Source organism: Arvicola amphibius, chromosome 14 (assembly GCF_903992535.2).
Source record: "Arvicola amphibius chromosome 14, mArvAmp1.2, whole genome shotgun sequence".
In the NCBI taxonomy this organism is placed as follows: Eukaryota; Metazoa; Chordata; class Mammalia; order Rodentia; family Cricetidae; genus Arvicola; species Arvicola amphibius.
The window spans coordinates 573,307-585,609 of NC_052060.1; positions in this window are offsets into that span (position 1 = coordinate 573,307).

Consider the following 12,303-nt stretch of genomic DNA (forward strand, 5'->3'; position numbering starts at 1 on the left):
TGTGCCACTACTGCACTAGTGCAGTCTGAATTCCCCAGAATAGCACTCTAATCTTCTGTCTAGAAGATAGAAGCACCTAGTTTCCAGTCAAATAAGTTATTGTACCTGGCCTTTCCTACCACAAATAAGAAGTACAATGTTTAGTTGTTGTGGAATAATCTTTTTGTACACAATAAATATCTGTCACTCTGATTGGTTTAATAAAAAGCTGTATGTTCAATAGCTAGGCAAGATTTTCAGGCAGAGAGGATGCTGGGAAGAAGAAGGCAGAGATGCTAGGAGAAACAGTGTAAGCAGGATGAACAATATGGAGATGAGGTAATAATGCCCCAACAGAAAGTAAATTAATAGAAATGGGTTAATTTAAGTTATAAGAGCTAGTTAGAAACAAGTCTAAGCTATCTCTGAGTTTTCATAATTAATAACTCTCCATGTGGTTATTTGGGAGCTGGCTGGGGGGGGACAGAGAAAGACTTGCTACAAATAGTGCCTAACATAGGGCATGTATTTCCACATAAGTCCTGAGAAGGCTTTTTAAAAAGTTTCCAAACACACAAAAATGGAGCCAAATGCAACTTCCTAGTCTCACAGTCTCTCATATCAGCCATACAGAAATGTGTCTCCTAACCACTGCCTGTGGGCAGCGTGCATGAACTAAGCTGTGCAGCAGTTTAAGATTTTGGTCATGCAAACAGAAAAGGTTACAGATACAAAATAAAACAGGTTTAGACAGGGAAAAAAACTCTAAACAGGTTACAGTATGTTTAACAATGTGCATATGCTTAAGAAAGGAAAGAAAATGGGTATAAACAGTCACAAAATGGTAAATGATTTATAAATAATAAAAAAGAATAAGTCTGATAGAGATGTGAGATACACAGGGAGTATGGACCCCGTATGGTGCTGTGCTGATGTTAAACTTTGGATTGCTGATGAGTAAACAATAGCAGAGAGACACTGGATTATAAATACTACTAAGTTAAACAAACATATATATTTTTAAAATGTTTTGATTTCAAAATAAAAGTCAAAATATATTACATTGGGGAAGAGGTTATGCTTTTGTTTTCACAGAAAATGAAAGGCTGTGGACTGTTCAAGGTTGATAGAGATCAGATTTAATTGAGGGAAGACCCCCTGAAAATTCTGGTGATAGGCATAAAGAAATAAACCTAAAAAAACTACAAGACAGGTAACATATATTACCTGCTCTAAAACAAAAAAAATCATTTTGGCTGGCTTGTATACAACATGCAGTCCATACTTGTGTTAATGCAGCTATGTTGTTAACTTTGAAAGTTTGTGTTTTCAGAGCAAGGGGACCATACACCAATGAAAACAGGTGGCCCAGGTGGCCCAGCCTCTCAGAATGTCCCCTGTTGCAGTTTACTTCCAGAAGAGCTTCAAGGCTGCTGGCTGAGATGGTCCAGCCTCACAGACTTTTCTAGTTAGGTTTTAAACATTGTCTTAATTTTCTCAGGGTTCCTAAAAGATGCCAGCACCCCCAGACAACAGGAAGCAGTCTAGAGAACACAACTCCCACATTCCTAAGAGATGGGGTAGGTGATTTTTGGTCATTCAGTGGATTATGGATGTTTTTCCCTGTTTAGGACGTTGATTACAAATTGTTATTGGTCATGGTCTCCAAAACAAAGAAGATTAGATTCAGAAATCTCTTTCTGAAAGGTAAAGAGGATATAGTATAGAAATGATGGGATAAAAAGTTGTGTTGTTGAGTTTACTTTTGAACAATCACTAGTCTCAAATATTTTATATTGGTATGAATTTTGTATAGTGATACAAATTTAAAGTTATTTTTGTTTTACTGTATATATTTCTATTTTTAAGATATTGTACCTATGCAACCCATCAAAAATGTAATGTAAAACTTCTACCCTTGAAAGCTAATGAAGATAATAAAGAAATGCGTGTTATTAGTTAGTCATCTATAGCAATCAAACTTATAGTCATGCTACATATATTTTTAAGGTCATACAAAGATATATTTTAATAGTTGATCTTCAAACACTTCAAAGATATACAGAATATGACATTTAAAGTGATTAAATAGCATAAGGGTTTCCATGACAGTGAGACAGGTAGCATCAGTTTACTTCAAAACAGGATGATAGGCATCAAAGAACCTTCAATTGGAGTTTACTTTCTTTTAGGCAAAAGCTAGTCATTTGGGTAAGAAACTGTTCTTGCCTTGACTGCTAAAAGTATGTTGTCCAAACTGGACGAGCAGAACACAAAAGAATGACTGCCAGACTTTACCAAGACAAGGTAGAACAGTACTTCAAAAAATCCCCTGCTTCACAGAAAAGTCTGCCAGATATTCTAGGTCTGTAGGCTGAATATGGATGTTACAGATGTTACAGAGGAAGCTTGGGTGACAGAAACAACTGATTGTTCTTATAGATTTAGAAATTCCTTGCTCTTCACTTCCTGTTTACTTAGGAAATATTTTATCCTTCTCAGATTTTTGATAGGGTTGAAAACTAGATAATTATATTTATAGTTTTCCTTAGTCATGATAAAAAGTAACTTAGGTATAAACTCTGGACTCATTAACAGTGGGTAGTTAGTGTAGTATTTTCTCTGAATATTCCAAATGCAAATGAACTAGACACTGTGAATGTAATTATTGATAATTATTCTTATTGTATATAGTTTAATTTGTTAAAGTTAATACTTTTCCTTTCTATTTATACAATACCTGATAATTGTTCTTATTGTATATAGTTTTACTATATTAGAGTTAAAAAACCTTTTCTTTTTATTTAGACAAAGGGGGAAATATTGTGAAATAATTTTTTGTTCCTTTTGAATATGTGTCACTCTGATTGATTTAATAAAAAGATGAATGTCCAATAACTAGGTAGGATTTTTCAGGCAGAAAGGATGCTGGGAAGAAGGCAGAGATGCCAGGAGACACATAGCAAGCAGGATGGGCAATATGGAGATGAAGTAATAAAGCCTTGAAACAGAGGTAAATTAATAGAAATGGGTTAATTTAAGTTATAAGAGATATTTAGTAACAAGCCTAAGCTATCATCTGAGCTTTCATAATTAATAATAAGTCTCTGTGGAACTGGCTGATGGGACTGAGAAAGACTCAATACATTTAGTGTGTCTCTCTGGATTCTGTAGATAGTATATTCTTCACTTGGGTGTGTTACTCCAGACCATACACCAAGTAACTCAGAAAGCTGCTGGCTTTGTGTAGGACCTGGAATATGAAAAGGCTCTTCAACAGGTCCAGGCTGCTGTGAAGGCTGTTCTACCACTTAGACCATATGATACAGCAGACCTTATGTTATCTGAGGTGTCAGTGTCAAATAGGAGGGTAGCTGTTTGGTTGCTCTTTGGCAGTCCCTTATAGGTGAATCACAGAACAGACCTTTGGGATTTTTGAACAATGCTGTACCATCATCTGCAGACAACTTCTCTCCCTTTTAGAGACAGTTCTTATCCTGCCTTAGTGAAAAATGAACATCTGACAATGAACCACCAATGTTGAATGGAGGCTGCTTGTTGGTTCCTGGTTGCTCTCTACTTGTTTGTCCTTGTTGCCCAGAACCAAAATGATCATACAAAAACTGTATTAATTATATCACTATTTGGTCCATTAGCTCTAGCTTCTTATTGGCTAACTCTTACATATTAATTTAACCAATTTCTATTAATCTGTGTATCACCACATGGCTGTAGCTTACAGGATAAAATTCTGGGGTCTGTCTCTGGTGGGGCTACATGGTTTCTTACTGACTTGGCCCTTTTTTCTCTCAGCATTCTGTTTAGTTTTCCCTGCCTATCTCTGTTCCCCTATAACTCTGCTATAAACCCAAAGCAATTTCTTTATTGATTAATGATAATCACAGCATACAAAGGGGAATCCCACATCGCCTTTCCTCTTCTGCTTAAATAAAAAGGAAGGTTTTAAATTTAACATAGTAAAATTACATATAACAAAACAAGTATCAAGCAAGAATTACAAATATAATATTTATATATACACAACTTTTATCACAACTAAGTAAAGCTATATTATTACTATTATTTAACTCCATCAAAGATTCCAGAAGGATATAATATTGCCTAACTAAATAGGAAGTGCATTGTAAGCAAATTACAAAACTCTAGAAATGACAGAAACATCTTGCTACCTGGACAGTCACCCAAAATTTTTCTGTACCATTGGAGGATCCACCTTCAGGCTTCAGGCCCATAATATCCAGCAGACTTTTCCATGAAGCAGGAAATTTCAAAGACAGTTCTGCCTACATTAGCAGTTTATCAGTCACTTTATTTTATGTCCTGAATGTGTCTGGCAGACTCTTTCATGAAGCAGGAACCCCAAACACCTTTCTTACATTGAGCCAAGTTCAGCAGTCATTTTTTGTGGGTCCTGCATGTCCAGTTCATCAAGCAGTCCAGGCAAGAGCAGTCTCCTGACCAAATGGCTAGCAAACTCCATAAGGAGCCTCTTCAATGAAAGTCCTAAGTTATTAAAACATTTTAAATGCCATATTCTGTAGTCTTTGAAAATTTTGAAGAATTCCTATCCATCTGAAATATTATATCTCTATACATCTAGAAAATCTAACATACTACAAACTTGGCTATTATATATAATTATCTGAATTTCTTAATGATACATTACATTTTTAAATGAGCTGCACAAACACAATACCTTAATCAAGAACAGAAATATACATATAACAAAATTGACCTTAAATTTGTATCAATAAACCAAGATCCATACTAATGAAAATCTTTATAGAATATCTCCCTTTAAATGTAAAGAAACATTTATAAACAATATTTGGAAATACGGGTGTAGTTTACAAAGATTAACTAAGGCTATACAAATAGGGGTAACAGACCCAGAAGCTAGATGTGTACTAATTGAATCTTTGCTTTTGGGAATTTCAACTTAGAATGCAAAAAGACACTTGGGCCTTTAAAGGTCAGATCAGAACCCATGCATACAAGGAATATTGAGACACTTGACTATAGAACTGAAACTTGGGTAGGAGAAGCAATTTCCAATGGTATCTAAGGAGACATCAAAATGCCAAATGTTTGCATTGTGGTACAATAGGACATCTGAGAAGGAATTGTAGACAAGGAATTCCTAGGAATAATGTCTCCTCTGGGAATGGCAAGAATAGGAGGACTCAGCCTTTAGGTATATGTAAGAGGTATGGCAAAGGTCAACACTGGACCAATGAATGTAGGTCAACAAAAGACAGACAAGGCAAGCCAACCCTAAACTATCAGAAAACTCCTTGGGGAGCCTCTTGCAGGCCCCCATGATGAACAGGCCCTAATCATTCCCAGTTGCTGTGGAGAACACGTCTCACCAGGAAAATTAAAAAATCCAATGACTACTGTAAAAATCCATACTGGTCTGGATGATGGAATAGATGTGGAGGATTGTCCAAACCCTCCAGTAGGACATAGGAAATGTATATTCTGGCAGACTTCTATAAATTATCAAAGACAAAACACTCCAGTAGGACATAGAAAATGTATATTTTGGCAGACTTCTATAAATGATCAAAGACCAAAGTTAAGAGTATATATAAATGGCATTTTTATTGAAGGCCTACTAGACACAAGTGCAGATTCATTACCTCAGTATCTTGGCATCCAAATTGGCCTCTTCAAGAGGTATCAATTCCTTGGAATTGGAACACTATCTCAAGTAAAACAAAGCATGAGATGAGTCAAATGCATAGGGACAGAAGGATAGAGAGGGAAGCTGAGGCCATATGTAGCTAATATTGCAGTGAATCTGTGGGGTTGTGACCTATTGCAGCAATGGAATACCTAGATTAACATTCCTGCAGCCCCCAAAACTTATGTTTCTGGGGAAGATATTATAGATAAAGGTCATCAGCCATTCAGACTGTACAAGAACACAAAGCAATTGACAAACCTTCAGAGGTACTAATGGCCCTGCTTTTAAAGTGGTTAACTGATGGATAAAGAAGGTGTAGCACATATACACTTTAGAGTTTTACTCAGTGGTAAAAAATAATGACATCTTGAATTTTGCATGCAAATGGATGGAAATAAAAAACATTTTGCTGAGTAAAATAACCCAGACCCAAAAAGAGGAATATGGTATGTACTCACTCATAAGTGGATTCTAGCCATAAACAAAGGACATTGAGCCTATAGTTCATGATCCTAGAGAAGCTAAATAAGAAGGTGAACCCAAAGAAAAACATATATTTATCCTCCTGGATATTGGAAGTAGACAAGATCTCCGGGCAAAAGTTGGGAGCACGGGGATGGAGGGATTGGGGGGAAGGGGTGATGGGGAGAGAGAAGGGAGAAGGGGAGGATTTGGGAGAGTTTGGGGGAATAGGATGGTTGAGATGGAGGAAGGGTCAATATGGGAGCAGGGAAGAAGATATCTTAACTAAGGGAGCCATTTTAGGGTTGGCAAGAGACTTGGCTCTAGAGCGGTTCCCAGGTGTCCAAGGGGATTTCCCCAGCTGGGTCCTTGGGCAGCAGAGGAGAGGGTGTCTGAACTTGCTTTCTCCCATAGCCACACTGATGAATATCTTGCATATCACCATAGAACCTTCATCTGGCGATGGATGGAGATAGAGACAGAGCCCCATATTGGAGCACTGGACTGAGCTCCCAAGGCCCAGATGAAGAGCAGAAGGAGAGAGAATATGAGCAAGGAAGTCAGGCCCACAAGGGGTACGTTAACCCACGGACATGGTGTGACTGATCTAATGGGAGCTTACCAATGCCAGCTAGACTGGTACTGAATGAGCATGTGACCAAACCAGACTCTCTGAATGTGGCTGACAATGAGGGCAGACTGAGAAGCCAATGATAATGACACCAGGTTTTGATTCTACTGCATGTACTAGCTTTTGGGGAGCCTAGTCTGTTTGGATGCACACCTTCCTAGACCTGGATGGAGGTGGGGAGGGTCATGGACTTCCCACAGGACAGGGCACCCTGACTTCTCTTAGGTCTGGAGGGGGGGAGTGGGAGGAAAATGGGAGGATGGAAGGAGGCAGAAATTTTTAATAAATAAATAAATAAGAAACACAAAAAAATAAAATGGTTAACTGAGAAACTAATACGGGTTAAACAGTGGCCCCTAACAGGAGAAAAGCTGCAGGTTTTAGAACAGCTGGTACAGAAGCAACTAGATGCTCACCATGTTGAAGAATCTACCAGCTCTTGGAATTCTCCTATATTTACTGTTTAAAAAAATCTGGAAAATGGAGAATGGTGATAGATCTTAGAGCTATCAACAAGGTTATTCAACCTATGGGCCCTCTACAATCTGGAATTCCTCTGCCTTCTCGATTACCAAAGGGATGACTTCTCATAGTTATTGATTTAAAGGATTGTTTCTTCACTATACCTTTACAAAAAAGATAGAGAAAAATTTGCTTTCACAGTGCCTAGTTATAATAATTCTCAGCCTACTAGGAGATATCAATGGACCATCCTCCCACAGGGAATGGTCAATAGCCCCACTCTGTGCCAATACTTTGTCAGTCCGCCATTGGAAATAATACATAAGCAATTTTCTAAGTCTATAATCTACCATTACATGGATGACATTTTGTTATCTGATTTAAATGTAGATACTTTAGAAAGAATGTTTGAAGAAGTAAAGAAAATTTTGCCTAAATGGGAATTATAAATTGCTCCTGCAAAAATTCAGAGAGGAATTCTGTTCATTACCTAGGTTACAAAATAGGTTTACAGAAAATTAGAACACAAACAGCACAAATTAGGAGAAACCAGTTGTGGACTCTTAATGACTTTCAATGATTGTTAGGGATAACACCTGATCTAATAATTAATTTATACAAAACCTTAGATGATGATAAAGACTTGAATAGTCCCAGAGAATCAACAGCTGAAGTAGAAAAGAAATTGACAATTGTTAAGGAGAAATTACAGAAGGCACATGTGGGTAGGGTGAATCCAAATCATAATTGTATTCTAGTCATATTGCCTTCCAGAATTTCTCCCACAGGAATTTTAATGTGGGAGGGAGTTACTATCTTAGAATGGATCTTTTTACCACATAAACCAAGTAAAAAATTAAAAACTTATGTGGAAAAAGTCTCTGAATTAATTATAAAAGGTAAATTGAGACTTTATCAATTAGCAGGTATAGACCCAACAGAGATTATAGTGCTTTTTGCTACTGATGAAATAAAAAAGTTATGGGAAGATAATGAACCATGGCAAAGAGCTTGTGCTAACTTTTTTGGGAGAAATTAATAGCAATTATCCCAAAAGCAATAGACTTAACCTTATAAAGAGAACTTCTTGGAATCTTTCCCAAATTGTACGTGATGCACCAATAACTGTAACCCATACATTATATACTAATGCAAATAAATCAGGAAAGGCAGGTTACAAATCAGAAAAATTAAGTAAGGTGGGACAAAGCCCTTATAACTCTGTCCAGAAGGCAGAATTGTATGCTATTCTCACGATACTAAGGGATTTTAAAGAACCTCTCAATATAGTTAATTATTCACAATATGCAGAAAGAGTTGTCTTGCATATGGAAACCACTGAATTTATACCATATGATACAGAATTGACTTCATTATTCATTCAGGTGCAAGACATAATCAGGAATAGGCTTTGTCCTATATATATAACACACATCTCATATGGGTCTGCCAGTTTCTCAAACACAAGGTAATGCTGAAATTGATCAATTACTAATTCAAAGCATGTTGCAGGCCTCAGAATTTTATTTAAAAAAAATCAAGTCAATAGCAAAGGTTTAAAGGAAGAGTTTCCTATTACATGGCAACAAGCTAAGGAGATTATAAAGAGATGTCCTACTTGCTCTTTCTATAACCAAACACCATTGCCTGCAGGGACTAACCTGCAGGAATGAGATCTGGCAGATGGATGTGTTCCACTTTACAGAATTTAGAAAATTAAAATATGTGTACCATACCATAGACATGGATTCAGGTTTCCAATGGGCAACTGCCTTGAGCTTGGAAAAGGCTGACTCAGTAATCACACATTTATTAGAAGTTATGGTCATCACGGGTATTCTTGCACAAATAAAGACAAACAATGGTCCAGCATATGTATCTAAGAAAATTAAATGATTTTTTGCTTATTATAATTTAAAGCATATTACAGGTATACCAAATAATCCTACATGTCAGGCAGTTATAGTATTCTGCCTAGATAGGTAATCTTCAGCCACTTCAAGGATCTGTAGAACATGGCATTTAAGTAATTTAGGGTTCTGTTGACATGAGACATGATTGCTCCTGACAGCACCAATCTATTCCCGAGAGAATGTTGAGCACCAAAGATACTCCACTTGGAGTTTGTTTTCTTCTTAGCACAACTGGCCTTTGGGCAAGGGACTGCCCATGCCTCAACCACTGACAAAGTACATGGTATCTGGACTGGATAAGCAGGACACAAGGAAAAGGACTGCCATACCTTGCCAAGACAGGGTAAGACAGTTCTGAAAAATAACCTACCTCTGAAAATAATCTGTCAGTTATGCTAGGCCTTAGCCAAAGTTGGTTGCTTCAACATTGCAAATGAGACTTTGGGTGATTGCTCAGATAGCTAGTTGTCTCCATCATATATTGCTCGCTTTGGAAGCTGCTTGATTGCTCTTCCTGCCTACTCAAGTAATATTATCTCCCTTCTCAGGCATTCAATGGGGTTAAAGATTAGATAGGTGTAGTTGCCTTCCTCTTATGATATAGCCAAGATTATTTCCGATGGAAGACATAGACTCTTTGGAATAGAATGTTTATTAAAACGTTTGTCATGAGTTCCTTGCTTAATATTGTTTATGTTGTTTGTAATTTTATACTTGATATCTGTTCCTATTGTATATAGTTTGGTATTGGGTTTGGATCACTCTTGTTTAGACAAAATGGGGAGGTGATGGGGAAGCCTTGTTAACCAATCATCTTTAAGAGGTGGGACCAAGTTAGGGTGTGGCTTTCTGGGACCCGGAGAAAAACAGGCGCATGGCCCAGGTGCCCTCTCTCTGTGGTTCCTTCGCCACACAGCTGTCCCTTGCTGCACAGCTGAGTTTGGACTTCTCGTTCTGGTTTCATGAGTTTTCCCCTTATAATAAATAAAAATATAGTTGTTTATCTTTTAGCTAGCCTGGTTATTTCCCAAATCGAGTTAGATTCTACACACAAAGTTACCAAAAGAGCTAAGCTGCCCATCATGAGCTTGGTGGTATAAGCCATAAAGTAGGATGTGCAGAGCAGCAACCTATTATCAAATGGAAGTGGTACAGATATGATTGGCCCCAAGGAGGACCTAAATGTACAAGGAAGTTACATGAAGAAGTTACCCAAATGTCTAGGGTTTCTACTCTTATTACTATGCCATCTGCTGCCAAGCATGAACCTACAGCCTCATGGGATGTGCCCTGTGATTGACTGGCTGAGGAAAAGAAGACTAGGGCCTGGTTTACCATGTAGAAAAGGCTCAACACGTTATACAGGCACCACTCAGAAGTGGACAGCTACAACATTACAACCTCTTTCTGAGACAACCCTGAAAGACACTGACAAAGCGAAATCTTCGCAGTTGGCAGAACTTCAGGCAGTACATATCGTCATACACTTGTTTGGAAGGAGAAATGGCCAGATGTGCAATTGTTCACTGATTCATGGGCTGTAGTGAATGGATTGGCTTGATGGTCAGAGACTTGGACAGAGAATGACTGGAAAATTGGTGAGAAAGACATCTGTGAAAGAGGTGTGTGGATAGCCCTCTCCAAATGGGCAAAGGATGTGAAGATATTAGTGCCCCATGTAAATGTTCATCAAAAGGTGACTTCGGCCAAAAAGTTCAATAATCAAGTAGATAGGTTGATCCACTGTGTAGATAGAAAGTCTCTTTTCCCAGCCAACCTGTCATTGCCCAATGGGCCCATGAACAAAATGGTCACAGAAATGGAGGTTATATATGAGCTTGACAACATGGACTTCCAATCACCAAGGCTGAAACGGCTACAAGTACTGCCGAGCATCAGCTCGGCCAACAGCAGAGACCAACATTGAGGCCCAGATATGCACTATTCCCTGGGGTGACCAATCAGCAATCTAGTGGCAGTCTGACTACATTGGGCCACTTCCTCCATGGGAAGGACAATGCTTTGTCCTTACTAGAGTACATACTTAGTCTAGTTATGGATTTGCCTTTCTTACACATAAAGTTTTTTTTTCCCAAATCCACCATCTGTAGACTTACAGAATGCCTTATCCGTTGTCACAGTATTCCATACAGTATTGTTTCTGACCAAGGAACTCACTTCACCCAGAAAAGTGTACAGTGGGCCCATGATCATGGAATTCTGGTCTTACATGTTCCCCACCACCCTGAAGCAGCTAGCTTGATAAAAATATGGAATGGTCTTTTTAAGACACAGTTACAGTGGCAACAGCCTGGGGAGTTGGGGTAGAGTTCTTCAAAAGAAGGTATATGCTTTGAATATATCTGGTATTTGCATGAATCTAATATTTTGGTGTGTTAGTTAGGGTTCTTTTTGCTGTGAAGAGACACCATGACCACAGAAACTCTTATAAAAGAAAGCATTTAATGGAGTTTCACTTATAATTCAGAGGTTTAGTTCATTATCCTCATGGCAGAAAGCAAGGCAGCATGCAAGCAGGCATGACTCTAGAGAAGCTGATAATTCTACATCTTGATCTGCAGGTAACAGGAAGGAGTCTCACTGTCACACTGAGCATAGCTTGAGCAAAGAAGACTTCAAAGCCCATACCAACAGTGACACACTTTCTCCAACAAGGCATCTACTCCAACAAAGCTACACATCATAATAATGCCACTCCTTATGAGCTTATGAGGGTCAATTATATTCAAACTACCACATATCGTATGTTTTCTCCCATAGCCAGGATCCATGGGTTCAGGAATAAGGAGTGGAAGAGGGAATAATTTCATTCGCTATCATACCCAATTGCTTACTAGGAAAACTTTTGCTTCCTGTTCCCATGATTTTAAGTTCTGTTGGTCAAAAAATTTGATCCCATAGGAGGGAGTGCTCCTGCCAGGAGCCACAGCAAACATTATTAAACCGGAAGCTCAGATTGCCTCCTGGACTCTTTGGGCTTCTTATACCAGTAAGACAATAAGTTAAGAAAGGAAAAAAGTGTTAGGAAAGATGATTGGCCAGATTATCAAAGAGAAATTTGATTGCTTCAAGAACGATTATGTCTGCAATGTAGGAGATCCTTTAGGGCATCTCTTGGTGCTAGC